Genomic DNA, 19579 nt, shown 5'->3' with positions numbered 1-19579 from the left:
TTTCAAAAGTCATAAAATATTCAAATGGTCTCCAGCGACAAACACATTCTCTGAAGCACTTTATTTTTCTGTCCTCTGGGACATCTGTGGATGTGACGCATGTGGTAACTCACTGAGTTGAGCCAATCCTGCAGCTGTGCCCAGCTCTGCCCTTCCCTGCAGATTTCCATGTGTCTAGAGCACAGCCCACTGCCCTGAGCACTTATTCATGGGCTTCTCACACCCTGTGCAGTAGTCAGTCCCAGTCAGCACACAGCATGGATATGAGGACCGCTGCTCAGCTCCTGGTGCTGCTACTGCTCTGCTTCCCAGGTAAGGAAGGACAATGTTGGTGACTAACTCAGCCTAGTATAGTCAGGGCTGTCTGGTAATTAAGGGAAGCCTTTTGTACCATGATTATTAAGGTGGAAATTTGTTTTTATGTTTCTACTGCCAGGTGCTAGATGTGACATCCAGATGACCCAGACTCCATCCTCCCTGTCTGCAACTCCAGGAGACAGAGTCTCCATCAAGTGCCGGGCCAGTCAGGGCATCAACAGTTGGTTATCCTGGTATCAGCAGAAACCAGGGAAAGCTCCCAAACCCCTGATATACAAAGCATCTAATTTAGAATCAGGTGTCCCATCCAGGTTCAGTGGCAGTGGATCTGGGACAGATTATTCTCTCACCATCAGCAGCCTGCAGCCTGAAGATGTTGCCACTTATTACTGTCAACATGGTTATGGTTACCCTCCCACAACGATATAAGCCATTACAAAAACCTCCCAGGGAAGCAGAAGTGAGAGTCTGGGCTGCCCCAGCTGCTCCTCCTGGTGGTTTCACCTGCTGACAGAGATGCTCAGATGCAGACAGACTCTGAAGGTCACTCAAAGATTTGGTAGAAGTGGCTGGGCAGAATTCTCTCTACTCTGGCTCTCTATGCAGTAGTACAAACATGACAATGCCCTCTTGAGTCAATAGAGCACAGAGATCACATCGCAGGAGGATTCTGTGAGAACATTATTTGGGATTCATTTGTAATGTTGAGACATGCTAGCTAATCCAAGCAGATTTTTTATTTTCTAATAAGATAAAATTATATAAACTACAGCCAATTCAAGACTGGGTCATGTTAATGAGTCAAGCTAGACACAGAAATGGAATGCTGTCAGACACAGATCATCTACATGTGAAATTGGAGGCCTCCTCAACTAGGCTCTTGTCCTTTCTAGACACCCAGTGGTGGGTGCCAATGCTCTAAACTGTTTGTAGAACTGACAGGTAACCAACCTCCAATCCACCCTTCCACCCCAGCGTCTGTTTGTAGATTTCAGTGCACTCTAAAGCAAATGCTTCTAACTTTCCATCTTTATGAGGACTCCTCACACAGAAACTCTATAGGAAATATTGGAGAAAATGGCTTCCAGAGGTAGATGATGAGAAGTGTCACACACACAGCAAAACAATGATTATAGCAATCTACTCTCCATTGCTTTCTAGAAAAGTCTCTTCACTGTGTTTGCATGGATTTTACAAAGTTATTATTATTTTCAATGATATATTTTATACTCCTCAATATGTTGGTACAAAGTTCATCAGCAAATAAAAAGATGCTTTGGAACTTCATTTCTCGATTTAATGGCTTCTCTTATTTTTTGCTTCTTAGAATTTGGAGGAGGACATACTGTACAATTTTGTATAGGAGGAAGTGATAGTAAACATTTCAGCATGTAATGCAGTCTGATGGAAAAATGTTAAAGTATTTCAGCACTGAGTATCATCTTTGTCATAGAATTTGCATATACTTTAAACCACTAAGGTATTTTTCCATTATTTCTGTCTTCCTTAAACATAAATAGCTTCCTTAAACATGAAAAGCTGTTGACTTTTAGAAATATTTTCAATTACTTTACTCATATTATCTTGTTCCTAATCATGTTTTATGGTGAATTATGTAGATCATCATAGATTATTTTAAAAATCATCTAATTTTGAAATGGCTTCCTATTTGTGCAATATATTTAGCTGCTCAAAATGGAGTTCTTGAGAGAAGGAGGTGGGAAAATAGGAGGAGGAAGAAGAGGAGGAAGAAAAAAAAAGATAGGGATTGTAAGGGGAAACAAAGGAGGAGGCAGCAATGCATGATAAGAAATGTACTCATTACCTGGCACATATACTTCTAACCCCTCTGTACGGTATTTTCATAATTTAAAAAAGATGAAATTTCCCTTTCTTAACATTAAGGTTGACAATTTGAGAAGGTGAAAGGAAGTTGGTCAGAGGAAATTGTTGTCAAGTAAGCTGAAATAAGATTCAAAGACAAGTGAGAAGTGGAAACACAGCACTGTAATGAACTAATCAGATGAAAAAGTCTTGAAACTCACACGAATGTACTCTGAAACTGGTCAATTTGGTGGCACTGGGATTGGAACTCAGGCCTTGAGCTCACTAGGGTGTCATTCTCCTACTTGAGCTGCACTCTCACATCAGTAAATTATTCTAACAGTTACACAGATGAGGACACTGAGGGAAAGACAGGCTAAGGAACTGGATTGGCACCACACAGTCACTAAGCATATGGGGTCATGATGCTAACCCAGCTTTCAATTAGACCCTGCATGATAAGGTGGACTCTGATTATGAATGAAGTCCTTTATCTTGAGTGTGCAAAGAAGTTTTTGGAATTGAAGTAGTACAAATAAAGTTTTATGGAGGTAAATAAAGCAGATGGAAAGGCAAAGGAGGAATGATATCCAGAGCTACAGGCAAAGTGCTGCTCTGAGTGCACATGCAGATGTCCTTGGACAAAGCATGGATACCCAATTACTACAATTTAGAAGAGCAAGAAAATACAGCCTGGATTCCTCATGGACCAGGACAATGAATGTGGTTCTCTAAATATTATGGAGTAAAAACCTGAATCTAGAGTTATAGATAATGATAGTGCCATTTACTCTGGGGTCAGATAAGGCCCACTTCTTCTGTGCTATTGAACACACACACACACACACACACACACACACACACACACACACACACACACACACAAACTGTTGTGGCCAATAGAGTGATGATTTTTACCAATTCTATTAACAAATGAGGCAGTTTCGAGGCCCTCATGAAAGATCACTCAGCAGCAAATATAAGATGGGTGTGCAGTATTAACTTCTGGCCCGTTCTTAGTTTGAACCTCACCTACTTCTCAGAAACTGCTCTGTACAGTGAAGCAACTCAATCATCTTATACTCTATAGTGTTTTCATTAAAAGCTAATGGCACAGCTGTCAATACATCTAATAATTAGACATAGTAACAGATACACAACAAGGCAAAAACTCCAAGGCGTAGTATAAATACTGTAGACCCACAATACAAAACTGTCCCAACTGATACTTCTGTTTCTTTGGTTTTGTTGGTTTTGTTTGCTTGTTTATTTTTACTGGAACTTCCCATACAATTAGGCTGCCCTTGAACTTGATATCTCCCTGAATGTTGATATTATTCTCATGAACCACCTTCCCACCTTCTACTAACATTTCCTTATGCACAACAGAATAATATAGTAAAGGATTGTAATCCTATACTGAATACAATGTTCTGCTCAGAAGTGGCACTGTGACTCAAGTAATAGTAGCATGCTTACCTTGAGCAAAAGAGCTAAAGGACCCCAAGTTCAAGCTCCACAACCAACAACAAAAAAAATATCCTGCTCATGTCACCTTGTCCAGGACGTGCACCAGAGACTTCAAGAACAAAGCTTATTTTCAAATACCTGAGAATTCTATCCTCACCCTTTTTTTGATATTGATCCTGAAGATGCAAACCTCCCAAATACTACTTTAAATAAGGCCCTATGTTTTGCTTGGGCTGAAATGAACTGTAATCCCCCAGTTTACACCACCCATGTAGCTAAAATTACATATATGAGCCCCATCAGGTTGACTTTGGAGAAAGTCATGGTCTCCATTTTGTCTTTATGACCATGTTCCATGGCAGAAGAAACTCCAGGCAAGCTGCTCTGTTAAAGAGAGGTGAGTACTGATAACATTCTAAACAGACTTGCAGCATTCTTTAGGCCCCAGATCTCTCAGATTCCCAGTACAAATGTGCGATTTGTGGTTTATTAGTCTCTTCATTCCTGCTGTAACTCTCTCCCCCAAACTAGGTACTCAATTGTTATTGTAAATAAGTGTTTAAGAGTGATAAATTGGCATATTGTTCCTGTAGACGTACAAAGTTTTTCTAAACATTACATTTTATTAATTACCATGAGATATAAAGACTGGGAAGCAAGTCAGAGGAACACAAAATAACGTTAATATATACTAACATTGTTGTGCAATGGCATTTCTTTGTGCACATTTAGAAAGCCTACAGAGATGTCAGAGATGTCAGTGCCCCCAGAAGGGTCAGAACTGACAGGTTGCTTGCTCTGAACATGGAAGAGAAAGGACACCTGTCAAAAAAGGAAGTTTACCTTCTAGGAGTAGGAAAAGGCAAGAGAAATATTCTCTCTGACACTCTACAAATGAAAAGTCACTCTGCTATTGGACAATGCCACAGGACATTGAGTCCTGTGTAGGACTTAAGATATCCAGACCTATTAATTTCGCATTTTTTCCTCTTCAAGTCATAGAAACTTTGGTCAATTGCTGCAGAAAACCAATACAGAGGCTTCTTACTGAATTTTACTATAGGAAACTTCCATGCAGAAGGATCTAAGAGACCTGTGTGTGCCCTGATTTTCTGTTGAGCAATGCAAGCTTTCTCATCCAGAAGTCAGGGAACACAGGCTCTCAGGCAGATGGAAGAAGTATGCAAGTCCAGTGGGGTGCAAGCAGCTGGACAGACTCTGAAGGAGAAAAATTAAGTACTCAGGAGTATTATACTCCTTTTCCTGGCTCTAAGAAAAAGAATCCAATTTCTGAACTTCTTCAGTGTTGACTTCTCAGATCTGACCTCTCTTAATGCATCATGACCCATCCTTTCCACCATCACCTCCTTTCTCTGACATTCCTTACTCAACATTATAAAGACCCTTGGGATGAATTCAGACTCACTCAGAGAACATTCAAGATATCGTTCCTGTTTGGTAATGTTTAACTGAATCACATCTCCCAAGTACTTTTGGATACACATGATAACATTGGTAGGCTCAAGATACTTGAGCATCTATTTCTCTGGAGGAGTAGGTAGTATTCATCTCTAACAACTGTTCTCATCTCCTTCCAAACTTTCTTCCTCTAAAGTAGAATGAAAATCATGTGGTAAAGCTTGGTGCCCATGACTCATGCCTGTAATCCTAGCTACTCAGGTGCTACTAAAAGGATCTTGGTTCAAAGCCAGCCTGGGCAGGAAAGCCCATGAGAATCTTGTCTCCAATTAACCACCAGAAAACCAGAGGTGTGGCTTTGGCTCAAGTGGTAGAGCACTAGCCTTGAGCTAACGAGCTCAGGAAGAGCACCCAGGCCCAGAATTCAAGCCACAGGACTGACCAAAACAAACAAACAAACAAAAACAAGGTAGATTTTTAAGTTAACAGAGCACAAAGAAATCTCGGGTTTAGATCCTGACATGTATGAGGTTTACAGACTGCAGCAATCTTCTATCATTGCCTTCTATGTTAGCTTCATGCTACCTACAAATTGGTCACAAAATCTTCTGAGTTGGTGAGCCAGAAAACAGAATTCTTTGCAGCTAGATTTATTCTAAGAAATGTTTGTAGATGGAAATGAAAGTGTTCTAGAATTCCCTCCATTTTCCTAAACACCAATGAAATACGGTGGAAAAGTTAGATATATGTCATTCAGGAACAACCATGTCTCTGTGGAGTTTGTCCATGTGGACTTGGGTGGGTCATTTGAAGTCCAGCTCCTGCACTTGTATATAGTTTTCAGCTCATGTTTTGGGGTTTGAATCAGGGCCTCACATTCCTCTTCTTGGTTACTTGCTTGGCTGGTACTCTAGCACTTGGGCCACATCTCCAGCCTGAAGTTTCACTGGTTAGTTTGGAGATGAATCTTGAAGAATTTTCTTCCTAGGCTTACTTCAAACTTTGACCTTCTAAATCTTAGATTCCTCTGAGTAATGAGGATCATAGGCATGTGACATTGGTCCCCATGGATCTGGACAAATATCTACTTATGACTTGAATTACAAACACTTAACAGTCATTTAATCTTTTGAATCACATGAATACTTGGCATTACCTTTCTACTTGTGAGTAATCTGAGAGCAGTTACACTTAAATTTGAATTTGGATACTGAATGAACAATTCAAATTTCTTCATTATAACCCACAAGTAAGTTATCATCTTAGAAGTCTCTATAGAAAATAAACTGGGACAGCAGAGAGGGAGACATGGAATGCCACACAGTGTTGTGGTGCATGCCCCATATGCCAATTTCATATAGTCCAGCATTGGGTCAACGATCAAGTATGACTTGAAGCAAAACACAATCTATAGGAATCTGTTGTTCTCTCTGTTAGCTCTGGCCTTTGAGAAGTGTGAGCTGGCAACCTACTCTCTCAGGAACCTTGCATGGCCATCAGGGGCATCTGTTCTTCCCACTACCTCCAGGAGGACATTGCACTCTTCACCAAGCACAGCCTCACAGACATCCTCCTTTCATCAAATCCAAAGCTGTATAGTTTGATGATATGGCAATACAAGTATGAAGATTTCACCTTTTGCAGGTAGAAAATGTCCATGAACTGTGTGACAATTTCTGCCATTGGTATAGTAATGGTTTGAAGGGGAAAATGCCCATCAACCCCATCAGTGATGAAAGAGATGGCAGCTCAAATTCACACCATGAACTTTCAATCTCCTCCACAAATCTTGATGACCATAACCCTTAGCCCTTCAACATCATTATGATATGACCTCCCCCTACTCAGCAGGCACTCTTGACCCTCCGGTGGGGCCATGCTTCCCAGAGTGGAGATAACTGTAATGAGCAAGGGGATGGTTTAGACAACAGTGAAACTTCACCTGGCACAGGTGACAGTGACCATCCAAACAAGGAAAAGGCACTACAACAAAAGAGATATTTTCCCCTTAGTAGCAACAAATGTTATGAGACCAGGGCTCTTCCAGTACCTCACATATCCATACCCTTCTGAAGAGCAAAAAATACAATTAGTACAAGACAAAACACTCACAATTCTCCAAGTACACAACTGGTTTAGTAATGCCAGGAGGAGAATAGTGCAGCTATGATTGGCAGTCAAATTGAGCAAGTGAGCCTGGCTGAATATAATCCTGAGGGTCAAACAATGGAGAGCTTTGTATTGGATATTCAGTAACACATGGGGATGTTGATATTTAACGTGAAATGGTAAACAATTGTGATTATGTTTTATTTTCCTCATTTTTCATCAAGCAACAGAGGACCAATACAACAAGAACACAAATGGGAAAGAAACCATGGGCTTACTGAAAAAGTTCTGTCTAGGTAAAGATCCTCTGGGAAAAGATTCCAAGAGTTATAACTAGAATAATATAAATACAGCAGCTAAGTTAAACTTGTACATTTCTGTTGATCACTACATTATCTTGCCTCAAATTGTTATAGAAGAGAACATATATGTATATGGAGATAAAGGTGTGTACACACACACACACACACACACACACATACACACACATATATATATATATACACACACACACATTTTTTCCACTATGTATATTGTTACCAAAAGAATGACTGTTTGCAAAAAATAAAGAATGACTGTTTGCTTCATCAGTGAATTCACTACCCAGAAGAGACTGGATATATTTTATATTATGTGACCTGTTGGGTCATGCTGAGAAGCATGACAGGCCTTGGATAGACCTTGCCACTCATCACTAACTCCAGCTTCAAGAATGTATATACACTTCACTAATTTGGGGAGAGGAAGGGAAAAAAACAACATGCTTAAATAGGGATACAGGTTGACTCATTCTAACAATGAGATTTACAAGACACTATGTTGAAAAATGAACTTTACAATTTAGGTGGGGAGAGGGAGAGTGTAGTTGTGGAGGTGGGAGGGAAGGGATGGTAGGGGAAAAACAAAGGAGGAGGCAACAATGCTTGATAGGAAATGTACTCATTACCTTGCTCATGTAACTGTAACCCCTCTATACAGTACTTTTACAATAAAAAACATATTTTTGAAAAAGAATGTGTTTTCATGTCCAACTTTTGTTCCTCCACAACCTGTTAGTTAGTTTCAAAACAGATCTTTATAGTTTGTGCTTCATGAAGCAATTCTTTTTATGATTTTGAGGGACACATCTTCAAAGAGCTTACAAGGAAGATTTAGAGACAGAGCAGGAGATCCTTCCAGTTCTCTGTCTAGGCTGGGGACAAAACAATCTTTAGATGAGCAGCTTTGCTCAACACAAAAAGAAGTTTGAACCACAACTACTTCTTTATCTGAAATTTATAATATGGAGGATTCAAAGGAACAAGAGAAGATTGTAACAAAATTCATAGAGTTGGGTCTATGGATTGTTTCTGATTAGATATTCTATGTATTTAGCTCATTTGGAAAACACAAAAGAATGTGTGATTTTATATGTCCATGAAATGTTTTCTCAGCAATTGATCCTCCCTAGAAGGAAATATCATTCCCTTTAAGCTTTGTCATATTTACACTAAAATATTTATTTGAAGAATGTGAGATTATGTTGAAAAGGTGTTAAGTCATAAAATGTGTACATTTACCCAAATGATCACAAACAAGATCATACTAAGGCTACCAGCACAACTATGTTTACTGCAGCATTATTTACCCTAGTTAACATAGGGAACCAACCCTGATGCCCCTCAGGAAATGAATGGATCAAGAAAATGTGGTATATATAAACAATGGAATTCTATGCCTCCATGAGAAAGAATGACATCGTCTCATTTGATAGGAAAAGGAAAGACTTGGAAAAAATTATATTAAGTGAAGTAAGCCAGGCTCAAAGGAACATAGGTCTCATAGTTTGCCTTATTTGCAATAACTAGTATATGTCTGGGACAAGCAGAAAAGTTAAAAAACTATGTACATATAACCAGATAAGATGATGTTAAGCAAAATGAACCCCAAGATAGGAACACAAGTGGTTTTTCTTTCTTGCTATTGTTTCTAACATATTTATAAAGTACCATGTGATTTTTTGTATGTTCCTCTCCCACAGTATAACCCCTGTTTTCACTGTATTTGATGTTGGTCTAATTTGTGGAGAGGAAGGGAAAATACAAATTGTTTAAATAGGGATACAGGTTGACCCATTGCAACAATGAGATGTACAAGACATTATGTTGAAAAACTAACTTTACAAATTAGGCATGGGGAGCTGAGGAGGAGGGGGAATTGAAGTTGTGGAGGTGGGAGGGAAGGGATGGTAGGAGAAGGAGGAGGCAACAATGCTGGATAAGAAATGTACTCATTACCTTGCTCATGTAACTATAACCCCTCTTAGAGTATTTTTTACAATAAAAAACATTTAAAATGTGTAAATGAATACATTATTTTTGAAAAAAAAGAGTGTCCATCCAAACATGTTCTACTTAATATTTTAGGATAGGTCAAATATCAACAAATCCAGCTTGGATATGTATTGCTAGTTCCATCCAGTAGACAACATTCCAGTGGAAAAATTACACATGGCATCTGTTCATATTGCCAAGAAAGGTAGGAGAATATGAGACACTTTCCAGAATTTACTGAATTTCCTTCACCTCCACTGTTAGTGGATAAGAGACTATGTGTTAGGTTGGGGTTAAGGCAGTTTTGTTCATGGATGCAAGGGTACATTCTAAGAGGTAGTTAGGATCTAAGGGGATAAGAAAGCTGAAGCTCACTAGAGAACAGATATTCATCCTGTATTTGTATAGGATTGTTGCGCTGTAATGTCAATCACTCAGAATCCTGTGTAAACAGGAAGAGGCAAAAGCACAAACGAGAGTTGTCTCTTGGCATCGGACATTCTCCACATGCACCAGTCAGTCAAACTGGTCATTCAGCTATGACCAGTAAAGACTTATTGCAAGCTATGCATTATCTATTGCTAAGGCTGACTGCAGCTCGAACCAATGGGGAGAAATAACTTTGGGTTACTCTCACTAAGATGAGGGGCTGAGGCTTGTATGCACCTATCCTCTCATCACCACTGAGGAAATGCTGAAAGTGCTTATTCCTGACACAGTATCCTTTTTGATTTATAAGCACAGGTCTCCTCTCTTGCTTCAAGATGGCTGGTAGAAGTGAGCACATACATATTGAAAAACAGTACCAAGGTATCAGCAATGCCAGATAATCTAGTTAAAAAAAGTTTAGAATTTTACACCTTTCTAGCAACTAGATTCTGGCAGCAACTATAAAGTGTTGTCTGCTGGAAACACAGTAAGAGGATTTTACTTAGGTATCAATGTTACTATTTGGCTAGTGCTCAATAAGAACTTCAGTGTGCCTTGGGTCTAGTGATTGGAGACCAAAGGCACAAACATGTTGCCATGATTGCCACGCCACCTCCTCCAGAGTCTGCATGAGAGATTGTGTTAGACAAAGAGCTTCCAGGAAGCATGCCTGCAGGAAGGGGGAGTTGGTTCAAGGCTTCCCATACACTTGGCTGCACCTTTATAGCCTCTACCTTTATTCTTACTATATTCTTCTTAGCTGTACATTTGTTGCCTTAATTCTCGTTTTGGCTAATTTTCTATTGATCAACCAACAGAGCATGTTGTTTCTTTCCAGTCCAATAGAGACTGCTTCTCTGAATAATAAAGACTAGGACCAAAGATTAAATGTAGGCAATGCCCCAATCAATCTATCATCTGATGTGACGCTGCCTCCGGAAACTCCTACAATTTCACAAGCAGTTTTGCGGCTCACTCATAGTAAATATAGAAACTTAAAATTTCCAGATATGTTACAACAGGCAGAATTAATTAATTAAATTAAGATAGAAGGAGTTATCCCAGAAGCTCAGAGAGTTCTAGAAAAAGGGACCCCTGATAATAAAAGGAAAAGAAAGATTCCCCCAACAGTTAGTCCAGCTTACGTTATAAGGAATAGATGGTGGTTTCCCACAAAATATAAAGTTAGTAACATCACATTTCCTGAACCGACCAATGAACCATTGCTTTCTACAGGAGCTTATTAAGATGAAAATAGATGGATTAATGTAAAAGGAAAAAGGGAATTTTGGAACTCATTAGATTTTATACAAAGATTACGTAGATCTAGACCATTATGATGTTTATTATAAAAACGACAATAAGATAGTTTAAAATAACAATTAGAAATTTATGTGAACAAATATTGGGATTAAAATTATAAAAAACGGAGAATGCCTGACTCAACCTGGAAGTGATTTTTCGGATGGTTTCAAAGGAACTTGAAAATATATGGAAAAAATAAAAAGAGTACAATATAAGTACAGCCCTGTCTTAGGTTTGTTAATTATTAAACATAAAAAAGGCTGAATAGATGACACATTCTATTTAACTATATGCTACACTAGTTTAACACCACTTAGCTTAAACAGCTGGTGGAATACTCATCAATTTTCATGTAATCCAGAAATGCTTTGCTTTTCTTAAAAATTGATTACGTGCTTAAATAAAGGAAGAATCTATGTCACAATCATACACTGTATAAAAATGTTAATTTTCCTCAATAAAGATATACTCAGATGCAACTCTTCTGAGTCTGTGTCTGTTTGTCACTTCTCCGAATCCTTGCCCACTTATCCCGAGATCCCTGTCCCGTCGGTCCCAGTGCTCTGGCCGAGCTGGTCCGTCCCACATGGTGAAGAGCCAGAATGGGACATCCAAGTCAATGAATAGACGTGACATGTCAAACATATATCCAACTCTTATTCACCTTCTCATTGTTTATCTCCCTACACTGGCTTGACAAGAGAACCAGACTCTCCCCTAGACATGCCTACAGCAAAGCAGATTTCTGGATCAAGTTGATGTCCCTCCTCAGTACTACAATGCAAAAAGAAGCAAAAACAAATAATAACAACAATAACAAACACCAGACCTGTTTATGGTGACTGAAGATCATGTGCAGAGAGTGCAGAGATGTTTGCTCAAGTGAACCAGTGTGGCAACTCTAGTCACACTTTACATTGCATATGGCAGAAGATGTGCAGATGATAGAAGAAAACTGTGTAGCCCATTTAATACAGGACAAGAAAGACACTTACAGCCCTGGAAGATGGTGGGTCTGTGAGTCACATTGGAACAGTTGTGTTCCTTTTCCTATTCCTATTATATCTCTCAATGATTATCATTTCACTTTAAAAGAGTAAGACTATTTTAAATCCATAAATACTTTGTAAGAACACAAAGCATTTGTTTTCCCATAAAAATTTTTTGAGGACATGGAAGTATAACTCACTTGGTAGAGCACCATCCTTGAGCCAATAAGCTTGGAGACAGCACTCACACCCTAAACATCAAGCCCCTTATTAATACAACACACAAAAATAAAAATAAAGGAATTACTTAAGAGTTAAAAATCTAATAGTTCGGGCTGGGAAGGTGGCTCAGTGGTAGTGCGCTTGCCTTGCACACCTGAGGCCCTGTGTTCGATTCCTCAGCACCACATAAGCAAAAAGAAAAAAGCTGGAAGTGGCGCTGTGGCTCAAGTGGTAGAGCGCTAGCCTTGAGCTGAAGAGCTGAGGGACAGCACCCAGGCCCAGAGTTCAGGCCCCATCACTGGACCCCCTAATAGTTCATCTTCTAAGACTGGTCTGTGTGTTCCCTACAAACAAGGAAATGTTCCTGCATCACAACACACCATTACATAAGTTACTCCATCCAATGCTTATGTATTATGCACCATAACTACAGTCTTTCAGACATCTGCTGTAAAAAAATAAATGGCCTCTGGGAGAAAAACGTTACCTGCATACACTGTGTTCCCTGGTGCATCCTGCTACATGTATGAGCACCTGGCCAGTGCTGAATTATTGAAGTGAGCCAGCCCTGCAGCTGTGTCCAGTCCTGCTCAGACCCTGCATTTGCATATGTACAGAGCACAGCATACTTCCCTGAGTGCTGCTGCTCACTCCCTGTGCAGGAGTCAGTCGTAGTCAGCACACAGCATAGACATTAGGGCCTCAAATCAGATTCTGGGACTTGAACTCCTATCGCTGTGGCTCCCAGGTAAGAAAAGACAGCAATGAAAATTTCATAAGCTCATTGTGGTGAATTCTGTCTGGCTCTCTGTGAGATCCTCATGAAACATACATATTTATGTGGATATTTGATTCTATGTTTCCATGTCAGGGGCCAGATGTGCCATCCAGATGAGCTAGTCTCCATCTTCCCTGTTTGCATCTCTGGGAGACACAGTCACCATCACTTACAGGGCCAGTCAGAGAATTGGCAGTTCCTCATACTTTTATCAGCAAACACCAGGAAAAGAATCAAAGCTCCTGATCTAAGGTACAAAATATTTGCCACCCAGAATTCCTTCCAGATTTATTGGCACTGGATCTGAGACAGAGTACACCCTCACCATCAGCAGCCTGCACCCTAATTATTACTTATTCCTGTCCATGGTGTTATAATAACCCACCCACAGTGAGACAAGTAATATTGCAAACCTCCCAGAGAAGCCAATGTGAGAGGCTGGGCTGCCCCAGATGCTTCTTCTGGTGCCTCCATCCACTATAGTGCTTCTCAGATGTAGCCTCACTATGAACACTACTGAAAGCTTTCAGTTGAACTTTCTACAACTGTTCCTTTGTGCCTTTCTCTATTCTCCTCCTCTGTCCCAAAAGGGAGAGAGTTGGCCATGTATCTTCTCATGCAAAGACATTATTTGGGTGAAAAAAAGACATTGTTTGAGATTCACACAGTAAAACAGAAGCCAACCAAGATTCTCCAAGCAGGAATTGTTTTAATATAGGAAAATCTAAACACTACCATTTTAACTCCTGAATTAAACAGAGAATTTGGAGTGTGGGATTCTCTAGTTTGGTGAAGCTGCTCTGTGGTTTAGGCCACATGATCCTGTGATTCTCCACCCTGTGGAAAAGCCAGGGTGGGTCACTAATGCTCTCACTTGATCCACCAACTTTTCTGGGGATTCTCTAGGCCACACCTCTGGTCAGGTGTCAGCCTACTTATGTCAATAAAGAGTAAACCTCTCCTGCTGTCTAAATCTCATAAAGGAGGTCTCATAAAGTCCTCTAATGACAAAACTCTTCAGGAAACGAGAGAAGGAACAAGGATTTCAGAAATGGGCTTACACAAACAATCATAATCATCATATTGACGGTCACTTCTCCCAAACTCTCAGAAACATTCCACGTAAGTGATGGCACTAGAATTAACTTAAATTTGATTGTTTTGTCTTCCAATCAGGGGTCATAGGGGAAAAAACTTCATTATGTCTTGAAGGAAACTATAAGAAGGTAGAAATTGTATTAAATATTGCAAGTTGTGCATGAAGTTAAACATCAACAAACAATTGAAAGACCTTTTGTAATACAAAAAATCAGATGCAAAAAATACCACACATAAAAATGGAGAATAAATTACTTGGCTTAAGAATTATTTTCTGGGGCTGGGAAGGTGCCTCATTAGTAGAGTGCTTACCTTGCACGCATGAGGCCATGGGATCAATTCTGCAGCACCACATAAGAAGAAAAGGCTGGAAATAGGGTTGAGGCTCAAGTGGTAGAACACTAGGCTACAGCTGAAGAGCTGAGGGACAGTGCCCAGGCCCAGATTTCAGGCCCCACGACTGTCAAAAAAAAAAAAGAATTATTTTCCTACCGCAAGATATGCACACAAGAGGCTTTTCCTTGTTGTTGTTGTGTTTAATGTACTATGTGTTTTTCTTTTGTTTCTTTTGTATGTTCTTCCCCCTATGTATAACCCCTGTTGTCAGTGTATTTTATTTTTGTACCAGGCATCTTGTATATCCATTTATCTATTTTGGGGAGAGAAAGGGATATAACAAAATGCTGAAACAAGGACACAAGATGACACATTGTAACAATGAGACTCACAAGACACTATGTTGGAATTGAACTTTACAACTTCAAGGGAGAGATGGGGGTAAGGAGAATCAGGGAGGTGGGAAGGGAAGGAGAAAAACAAAGGTTAACAATACTCTACAAGAAAGGTACTCATTACCTTCCTCATGTAAATCTAACCCCTCTGTTCAGCATCATTGCAAAAAATGATTTCTAAAAATGAATTATTTTCCTGCTGAGTGTCAATACCCATACCTGTAACCCTAGTTACTCAGGAGGTTGAGATTTGACAAAGGAGGTTTGAAATGAGCCTTTGAAAGAAAGCTTGTAAGAATCTTCTCTGCAATTAACTACTAATAGTCCAGAAATGAAGCTTGTCTAAAAAGGTAGAATGCTAGGGACAGGGTCCAATCCTGATTTCATGCCCTAGTACTACATGTGTATATGTGTGATATGTGTGTGTGTGTGTGTGTGTGTGTGTGTGTGTGTGTGTGTGTGTGTGTATACGTTTCTCTACAGATAGGCAGAAACTTTTACAATTTATGCAGTTCCATGTGTCATTTCTTGCACATATTTCCTGGGCAACAGAAGCCCTGTTTATAATTATTTACCTGAACCCAAATCTTCAAGAATTTTTCCTATAGTAGTTTCAAAGTATCACATCTCACATACCTTTGATCCAATCCAGATTGATTTTTTAATGGTGAGAAAAGGGAAGTAGAGTCCATCTTCTATATGTACATACTCAGGTTTCCCATCAAAACTTTTTAAGAGACTCTCTTTGTTCTAGTGTATGTTTTGACTCTGGTAAAATTCAGATGGCTATAGCTATGTGGATTTATTCCTGGGTCTTCTCTCCTGTTCTACTGGTCTCCAGGTAGCTCAAGCTTGCCTGCAAAAGAAATTCTGGTGAAATTAATCCCAGTGAAATGACTTTCCAGGTGTCTCTCTATGAGCTTATTGTCTGGAAGAAATCTTCTCTCAAGGGAAAGTTTTTCACATGAGTTTACCCTTCCACAATCTTCCAATCTATCCATAGAAGTTTAACCAATTCCTGAGATGTTCTCTCTTTCCCATTGCTCTGACACAAAACTTCTTGTTATTGTTGCTGATCTCTCAAATTGGTCTCAAATTGTCATCCTCCTTATTTCTATTGATCAAAGTAGTTAGGCTTGCAATTAGGAGCCATGATACCCAATATAGAACCAATACTTATACAATGTCAAAATACTAAGCATAATTCTACATGACATTGAGCCTGATTTCCATTCTTCTCTTTTCCCCTTACAATAGAACTTTCATGCTCTACCTCTAGGAGCTTCCCAGAAAACTATTTCTATCTTCAGTTTGACCACAAGCATCAGAAGCTAAGAGTTTGCTCTTCCCAAAGGCTCTTTAGTTAAAGTCTATTAAATATTATTACTACATCCTTCTGTTCTGATGTCATTCCATCCTCTGGTAAATCAGTCAAATAAGTTAATATTAGTGATATAAACAAGACATTGGGAAAATCACAAAATTTGATTATCATCAAATTTGGACCAGTCTTTACATACTGAGTTCCATTGTGGCTATCCTAATGTTGCAAACACCAGTTCAAATGCAAGTCAATGGAAGTGCTGCAATTGTTCCATATAGGAATCAGATGATCAAGACAGCCTTTAAGGGAAGGAGGTAGTGTTGAAAATAATGGTATTAGTCAGTTCTCCAGCTAACTGATTCCATTTTTTCAGGACCTTGAGGAAATGAGTGGTATGGCAAAATAGTTTCTGTGATACAGATAATGAGGCTGGATTGGAAGACCTGGACCTGGACCAGAGCCCCTTCTCTGTACCCTTCTCTGTCACTCAAGACATCCTCCTCTTTGCCAAAATCACATCTTAGGCACCTCATAGGAAACATACATCCTAGGCCACCAACTACCTTGTAGAAAATAAATTCTCAGAATTCATTGGAAACTAATACATTTTTTTCGTAAACCGCCATAAAATGCCTGATAATAAGAGTTATTTGACTTTCCTACTGAATCTGGTCTTGAAACAGATGGAATAGGACCTACTTTGTCAATATTGGAGGAAAAGATTCTCAGTCTAGACCCTGGGACTCCAAACTGACAATCCTAAAGAGTTTTATGTCACAAGTCTGCCACAAGAGGGCAAACCAACCTCTCAATCAGCAAAGCCCCAGAATTCAGATCATGAAAGACATGGAGAGCAGGAGTGAGCTTCCTTCTTAGCAACCTGAGCCTGGCAAGCTTGCTGCACAGTTACCCTGGGGTTCATATGTCTGAGATACTACACGTATTGCCTTGGTGCTCTGCTTGTTTCTGAATATTTTCTACTTTATTCAATCTGTTATAAGCACATCCACACAATGATGCTCTTTTTACTAGGATTCTTAGAATGGAGTGAAAACTCCAGTTCAACAGTGGACTGGATGTGTGAGAACAAAGTACTGCCCTCTGAGGTACCACAAGCCATGTGCACACAGTCAGCATGAGTTGGCCTTGTAAATTCTCAGTAGGACAGAACACACTGAAGGTTTAACCTTCTAAGAAATTCAGTGCGAGATGACTGAAGTGGCTTATGAATGTATGTGAAATGAACTGGAGATGGAAAGAATTTGAAATTTTAGTGCTGTCACAGATGTTGTTTTTCAGAATCATCAACAATGAGGAAGACATACAATATACATAAAATTTATACATGATTGACCAAGTGTGTAAGAAGTTACTTGGATGAGGGACATTAGCTGACTTTCCTCATGACTAGTGAGAACAACAGAAAGTCAGCCAGCCCCACAGTACAGGCAAAACTCTGAGCTCCTGATGACTAAGTCTCTCAACCTGGTCATGGCCTTTCAGCTGGGTTCAATTACAGTGAGTAGTGAGCATATTACTTCAGTGAATCCAAGGCTACCACAGGGCAGGGCCTTTGTTACCCCAGGTTCTCAGCTCCATCACTCTGGAGGGTGACTGCTTCTTTTATAGCCCAGAGCAAGTGTGTCAGCCCTGGACAGAGAGTCCTGATCCAAATCTTTGTAGTTTATTCCACTGCCTGAAAGTTTAGCTCAGTCTTCACATCTCCACACTTGCTGAAACGACATGAATAATTAGCAAAATGATATCATGGTCACCTTTTGGGCTCCACTTGTGACAAATGACTTCATAGTCACCATTTGGGCTTTACTTCTTACAATCTCACCACAGTAAGATGTCCATTGACATATGCCTTCTTCATCCCATTTAGATGCATTGTGCTATTTCACTAAGACTCTCAGAATTCTTACAGTGTGGGGTGGGCATGAGGAAGCAAAAATGGCTTCTCTTGCTGTGAAACTTGGATAGGTCCAAGAAAAAGACATGATATGATATCTGATTGATCAAATTTCCATCCATTCTTTATCCAGATCCAAAATGTTTCTTCAGGGATATTTTTACTGGTTTGAGAACAAATCAAGAGCCCCCCCCCTCTCTCTCTCCCTCTCTCTCTTTCCTTCTTCTTCTCTATCTTCTCTCTCTCTCTCTCTTTCTCTCTGTCTCCAAGAGATGTAAACAGCAATACTAGTATCTGGGCAGACATGATGTTTCCACTCATTTGGAAAAAATAAAAGACAGGGAATGTATGGCTGGGTAGCAGTAATTTTTGTTGAAGTAATCATGTGCAGCATCAATACTTATCACTTCATCCTGATGAACTGTGAGAAGTAATAGTAAATGGCACAAAACATGAGAGGTTTCCAATCAGAAAGCATACAGTCTATTTAGATACTGGGAATAAAAGACACCTAAAGTTTCAATGGTGGTAAATTTATGTGTCATTATTGAGAAATCAGAGTAAATATGGATAAGCAGATATTTCTTCATCTTATATTGTAATGGCCATGACTAAAACTACCACAAAACACTTTTGAATACATTCAGTATGTTTCATATTATCTGTTTAGATAAAGAAATTAAACTGAAAGGTACCTTACCTCACATTTATACGGTTAGCAACTCAGTAAGCTGAGATGCAAGGATTGCAATTCGAAACCAGCACAGGCAAGAAAGTCCATAAGTCACTTACTTTCAATTAACCATCCAAAATCTTGAAGCAGTATAGCAGAGTGGCATCCTTGAGCACAAAAATCTAAGAGAGGGCACCCAGGCCCTGAGTGCATGCCCCAAGAAGTGCACACAGAGAGAGACAGACAGAAAGATAGACAAGCAGACAGATGAATCATATTATTCAGGTGCCAATGTCTAATACCTATCAACCTATGTGCTCTTGAACATGAGATATGAGACTGGTTGCTTAAAGACAGCCAGCATAAGAAAGTCTACAAGATTCTTATATCCAATTAATAATCAAAAAGTCAGAAATGGAAGTGTGCCTCATGGGGTAGAACATTAAACTTGAAGAAAAAAGCTAAAGGACAGCACCCAGAAATTGAGTTCAAAAACTAAGTGCAAAACCTAAAAGAAGGAAGGAAGGAAACCAGGAAGGAAGGGAGGAAGGAAGGAAGGAAGGAAGGAAGGAAGGAAGGAAGGAAGGAAGGAAGGAAGGAGAGAATAAACAAAGAGGAAAGAAAGAAGGAAGCAGAGAAAAAGGAAAACAAAGAAAACAATTT

General features: G+C 39.5%; 1 pseudogene; it reads left to right on the top strand.

The window, feature by feature from the left end:
• Positions 1–257: 257 nt before the first annotated feature.
• LOC122116778 lies at positions 258–7323 on the top strand (annotated as a pseudogene).
• The last annotated feature ends 12256 nt before the right edge of the window (positions 7324–19579 follow it).

This window comes from Dipodomys spectabilis, unplaced genomic scaffold, assembly GCF_019054845.1.
Source record: "Dipodomys spectabilis isolate Male_0828 unplaced genomic scaffold, ASM1905484v1 ptg000137l, whole genome shotgun sequence".
NCBI classification, from domain to species: Eukaryota; Metazoa; Chordata; class Mammalia; order Rodentia; family Heteromyidae; genus Dipodomys; species Dipodomys spectabilis.
The sequence above is the reverse complement of the archived record's forward strand: the minus strand, read 5'-3'. Positions and strand labels throughout refer to the sequence as shown.